The sequence below is a fragment of the Gouania willdenowi genome, chromosome 11, assembly GCF_900634775.1.
Source record: "Gouania willdenowi chromosome 11, fGouWil2.1, whole genome shotgun sequence".
In the NCBI taxonomy this organism is placed as follows: Eukaryota; Metazoa; Chordata; class Actinopteri; order Blenniiformes; family Gobiesocidae; genus Gouania; species Gouania willdenowi.
The window spans coordinates 21,938,319-21,944,888 of NC_041054.1; positions in this window are offsets into that span (position 1 = coordinate 21,938,319).

Genomic DNA, 6,570 nt, shown 5'->3' on the forward strand with positions numbered 1-6,570 from the left:
TCTATGGTAATATATAACTGCAAGAGTATACATGCCAAGTGGTTTCAGTTAAAGGGCATTGATATAAAAAACACATTATACACAGATATGTAGAACAAAATTGAGCTAAATAAAAATACTCTGGGTATGATTTTCCCCAACACAAGTGAATATAAAATATACAATAAACAATAAGACTTTTTCCTAAAGTGTAAAAAGTGCTACTCTGCAAATAGAACACAAAAACAGAGACTGATAATTGCCAAATAATGTCATCGGGTTATTCTTAAAAAAAATGTGCATGAACTTTGCATGACAAGTTTTTAAAACATTAAAACAGAACAGATTAAGATATAGCTCATACATTAGTTTTTTTTTTTTTTTTTTTAATCAATATTAGCACGTCTTTGATTATTGACTGTCGCCTGCAGTTGGAAACGCAAACTCATTTGGTTGAGACAGATGCAGCCGAGACGGAAAGGCTTGTGTCAAAATATCGCGATACCACTTGTACCATAAACTATCTATCTTGTGACGTTTTTATATTGCAATATCCTGTTGCACGGTCAGCATTACCAGTATTTGCCTATAGACCCTTGCGACTGACGTCACGGCACATTGACCCAGCGCCATCTTGGAAGATGACGGCCCTATACGGATGCACCTGCGTGGGTGTGTTTACTTGAATAATAGTGTTATTTTTTGACATATTGAAAGCAGCCCATGTGCTAAACGTTTGTCAAAGGTCGTCTACGTTTGACCTCAATATGTCGGAGGCCACGGATTATGTTGACATTATCAGAGGCTGAGAGAAGTGGGTACAAGGAGAAACTGGGTCTGATCGGTGGGAATGACCACTACAACGTTCCTGTTGACAAATGGAATGAAGATGTCTCTTATTTCCCAGGAGTGACTTATCCTGACATTGTGAACTATCTCGTCTTTACATTTAGCTCATACACAATGGACCACATGAAAAGTTTACAACCAGTTTGTTTATGGCTGGATTTGTGAAGTAGCTGCTTTTATTCATAATGGACTCATGTGGTTAAATCCAGGGTAAGTAGGTGATTTTTTTATAATTCATATGTAATATGTGTGTGCAATGCTGGTTTTTCAGAATCTGAGCTATTTTATTGATGACATAAATTAGTGTGAAAAATAGATCTGCACACTTGGATCAATACAAAGCTTTCGGTCAAAGGACATGGCTACAATAAACAGGCTTATTTAATCCACCCAAACACAGGGCAGAAGTTTACCATCACTGTGGGCTCTCTGCTTCACTATATACAGTCTATGGTTTCAAAACGTTTCCTGCGGTGGCTTGTTCTTCCATCATGGCGCAGGGCGGTACATCAGGTGACCTCTGAGGTCATGTGGCATGGGTCTATAAAGGGGGCAAGGAAAAGCCACTCCAGGCTTGCCATTGGCTTTTGAAAATATTACAACCATTCAGGACACAGGATTTGGTTATAATTTGATTATAACCTCTCATACAAGTTTTGGCTTAACTGGTACTACTAGCACTACTAGGGAGAGTTTGTGTGTACTAGTAGTTCTACTAATACGGGTTTTTTGGTGCACTAAGGCACGAGTAGACCTTACTAGTAAAGCAAAATTGTCAACTAGTAGAATAATTTTATTTTACTAGTAGTACTAGTAAAGCTCTGGGTTTTTACTAGTAATGATACACTTAAAAGATCTCACTAGTAGACTTTTTTTTTAGTCAATTAGTAGCAGTGATGTTTCGTGAGCACGAGGGTTGGGGAGGCAGGGCGTTACAAATGTCGACACCATAGACAATTTCATATGTTTCTGCTGGCAAGTGTTAATCTAACAAAATCAAGATTGTAAAACACCATTAAAGAAACATGAACAATTATTTAATATAGCCTCCATACTCTCCCAACAAGATATATCTCATGACACGGCAGCGCATCCATTATTTGTGTTGGAAACACAAAATGACGACAACAGCTCAGAACAGCCTCAGTGAGGAGCATCCACAAAGCCAATCCTTCCTTTTGTACCATTCACTGTGAAAAGTATGAAACATTTTCTGACTTTACCTTTGCTGAAGGTCTGGTAGCTCAGGTGTTGGTCTCCCATCTTTTAAAAGCTGTTGTTTTTCCTCAAAAGAAAGTTTATTTATTGTTTCTAGTGCTGTCATCCTGACTGTAGTGTTATCCCACTCACTCGCTAGAACGTAACAGCAGCCGCACTCTATCAATTCACTAATGCACTGTGAACGTACTTATAGCATTTAGCATAGCGCGGTTACGTCCAAAGGCAGCGTAGAAAGCTGCCTCTTTACAAAAATGGTTTTCATCTTGGGGAACTGATTGCGCATGCGCAAACACAAAAAACACACTATGGGAACAGAGGCAGCGCAGCAATGTGCCTTTGGGAGAGGGTGGTGGCCTCCTCCTGGCTCCTCCTCCTGCGTTACAGCGGAGTGAGACTGTGCAGCGTGTCTGCCGTACCAGGAAATAGCAATATTTAGTCATTTGGGCTATGAAAAGCACAAATGCTGACACTTTCAAACCTATAGGTACTGCAGGCTATCGGAAATGGAAAAAATAAACAATTTATATTCATATTATAATTAACTCACTCAGCTCATCATTTCAAATCCAAACGCCCAGTGCCATTGACGAGACACTCGTCATTTGCGTTTTTTTCACGGGATTACTAGAAAACACCCTGGTGGAGGTCCCTCGTCAATATCTAAACTGTGGGGTGTTGTAGTGCACAACTGTGCCCAGAAGATAGCAGCAGTGCACCTTTAGATGAGAGATTAGCCACTGATGATACCCAGCAAAGCAGGAAGAAGCAGGAATAAGGGAGGTTATGGCGCTACAGAGTGATAATGTGAAGTATCACGCAGCTCACAACACCACATACTAACACAGAACATGTGTGGACCTGAGTAGATTATTGATAATGTGTGATCGTGAGATAAAACCATCAACTAACCCGGGCTAACCGCCAAATACAGTAAGAAATTCATTCACCTCTGACCCAGATAGCAAAATAATAATAATTTTGCCATCAAAAGGCCCGGTCTCGGTGTTTTTTTTTTTTTTAATGTTTTATACAAGGAAACAATGTTCAGATGTTAGAGTTGTCACTAAAGCAAAAAAAAAAAAAAAAAAAACAGCTTTAAGTCACTGACAGGGTTTTTTTTTTTTAGAAAAGGCTTTTTTCTCAGCTTTTTGCTCTGAAACTGAAGATTTGTGTAAAACTTGCTCTATTCAACGGCTGATTACAAAAGAACGAAACAAGCCAGAAACAAATGTGTTTTTTTTTGATGAAAGTAGAGGCTTCAATCTTTCAGAATCCGGTGTCAGATTTCAGATAGTCATAGTAGAAAATATTCTGTGGGTCTTTAAAAATCAGTCAAAATGCTCAAAATCGGCTGGCACTGAGGGGGGTAGAAATTCTGAAAATGGCTGGCACTGAATGAGTTAAAACAAATAATCAAAATATCAATTCACCCTTGGGTAGGCACTGCCCACCTTGCCTACCCTGACTGCACGTCACTGACTAGTACTAGTAAAGCGAAAAGATTCACTAGTAGTTCTAGTAGCCCCAATGTACAGGAAGTAGGAGGGATTAAAAGCAAACCCAGCTCCCTGATTGGTTTAAATCAAGGAGCTTGCAAATGGAAATCCTGAATTTACTTTACCCGCCTCCTTATTAGCATATGATGCTTTCTATTGACACTTTTATATCACTCGTAGAGTCTAATCGTGCACTAGGAAACCAAACCAGAGTAGACATAGTCCAAATTTCAGCACTAGTACTATGATTGATATGTCTGATTAATGCTGACTCTAATGCTTTAACAGCTTTCTATACGTCACACTGTTCTTCTCTGTGTATTGTATCATTAGCTCAGGTCTGTTTCCCAGAGCTTGAAAGTATGTGCTTTTAACCACTAGGTGGCAGAAGACTGCAGCTGAAAAGGAAATCTGGCCTCTGCTGAGAGCGATGACGTCATCCACTGAAGGTTTGCAGTGTTTGTTAATCCAGATAAAGGAAATGCAGTAAAAAATAATCAATAATATCTATCCCACGACGTCTTACATTTCAAAGTTTGCTGAGATAAGTAATATTTATTTTTGCAAAAACTGAAGTCAATATACTGAATTTATTTTAGGAATGTCCAGTAATTGAACTGTTGTGGAAGATATGGAACTATTTAAAGATTAGAATTCTGACTGCATTGTCACCTATTTAATCTAGACGATTAGATTATTTTCATGCCTTTATACAAATGCCTCTTTATTCATTTATTTATTTATTTGTCTCTATTGTTGTTGTTTATTATGTCACGTTCTATGCACTTATTTTTTTTTTTTTTTACTATTACTGAGAAGCATGAATGCACTATGCTCTCTAAATAATAAATAAATAAATAAACATAATATATATATCTATATATATATATATATATATTATATATAATATATATATTATATATATGAGGTGGTAACGGATCAGACAGTTGCCATTAATCTTGTGTTTATAATGCAGATTTAATAATAGTGCACTTCGAAACTCAATGTTCAGAGTAATTAAATAGATCGTTTATACTCAAAGTTATTGGAAAAAGTTCTACTAACTTGTGTCAAGTTGTGTAACGTGTTCTTCCTCTTTTGAGCAACTGTAATACTAATATTTTTTGAGTAAATGGAACTACATTGTTTATATGCTAGCCATAATTTACTTAACTGCACTTAAAACAATTAAGTGCAGTTATTATAATTAAGTAATTACATGCTGAGAGTGATAAAGTTATTTCCGTTGTTTCAAATAGGGATTATTTAAAAATGAACTTAATTCATACAGCAATTTAACTGTCATCAAAACGTACAAGTAGTCATCCAACCTTTTAAGTTCTGCAAAATTTTGACTTTTAAGTTAATCAATGTAAAATCAGGCAATAAAATGCCTCAATTTTTTTTGGAAGAGCGAATGGAGGCAGACATGGTAAACTGTGGCCAAAAATGGGCCAAAAGTGGCAAAAACATCACGAGAGTCTGGCTGCAGACATGCACTGTCATGACCCTACCTTTGCAGAACTTTCACACCTCTCAAAAACGTGGCAAGGAAAGAGTGAAAAGTGACAAAATATGTGCCAAAAGCAGTCAGAGGGGCCAAAAATAGGCAAATAAAGATAAATCAGATGGCATGTAATGGTAAAGAGCAAAATGTGCCAAACTATAGTGAAAAAGGGTTAAAATGGTAAATTTGGAACAAAGAAGCTAAATGTAGGGAAAGAAAAAAAAAAAGGACCAACAAAACAAGTGGTATTTTGGGCCAAAAGTTAGCTTATTTGGAAGGAAAAGTGGCCCAAAAAAAAACAAAAAAAGGACTAAAAGTGTCAGAGATAACTTGCAAAAATTGGCAAAAAATAGAAAAAGGGACTATTTTGACAAAAGGTAGATAAAGATAAAAATGGAAAAAAAGTTGCAAAATGGAAATAGGTAAAAGGGGTTAAAAAATGTCCCCCTTTTAGGTTTTCTGGGGAATATAATCAAATGAAGACATAAAAAGCCACAGTAAGCATCACTGACTTAATAAACAGCTTCTCCATGGTGTCTACTGATAATGTAGTGGACTGGTCTGGATAGAAATGCCAGGGCTGCATTTTTGTCCCAGTCCCCCTGGTGTGTGAGGTTATAAACGGTTCATGGCTGTGAAGTGAAATGTAATAATAGTAGTCAGTCACAAACACAAATGGCACATAAAACATATGCAGGGAAATGATGTGGTGGGATAATGATGCAAAAGAATAAGATAGAACAGCTCCATCTACTCGTCAACAAATTGTTTTAATCTTCAGGTCAGTCATATCAGGGTCCATGGTGAGTAACAACAACACATCCACATGTCAGTGGTTACTAGATGTGAGTATCTATTCTATCCTAGAGTTTGTTGTTGATTTGGAATGACGAATGTGCTGCAATGACACGCCTGCATTTTTGTGTGATGTGGTGTCGTCCCTGAGTGTGTAGTGATGTCATCGAAACGCCAGGATGAGATGAGAGCATGTTCAGTTATTTAATAACGTAACACTAATTCTGGTTTGAATTCCTGCTAAATGTTAACTCCACTTTGTTTGGTTAAACAGACAACTCCATTTTGTCCTTAACTTCCACTTCTGCCCCTTACACAATAAGAGCCCTGATATGAACAATACAGTACATTAACTAATTCATAAAATAATCAAAACCAGATTAAATCAAGCGTGACCACAAACTAAATTAAAAAATGACCAAAAACTCCTGCAAGTCATTGATTAGCCACTCGCTAATTTATGATTAATGTATTGTATATACAGTATGAGATGTGTTGTTAACGTTTATCAATGTATGTTGGTTTTGTTATTGTTGTGTTACTTTTACTGTTTCTAGTATATTTATTCCATTAAAAACAAGATGAAAGCTTAAAGTTCACAAATATTGAGGTGGGCGTTGGTGGGGGGCCTCGGGGTTGGGTGTCGGCGGCGGGGGGTTGCGCTGGGTCCTCGGCTCCTTGGGGCTTCTTAGGTGGGGTGTGTGGGGGGCGGTGGCTGCCATT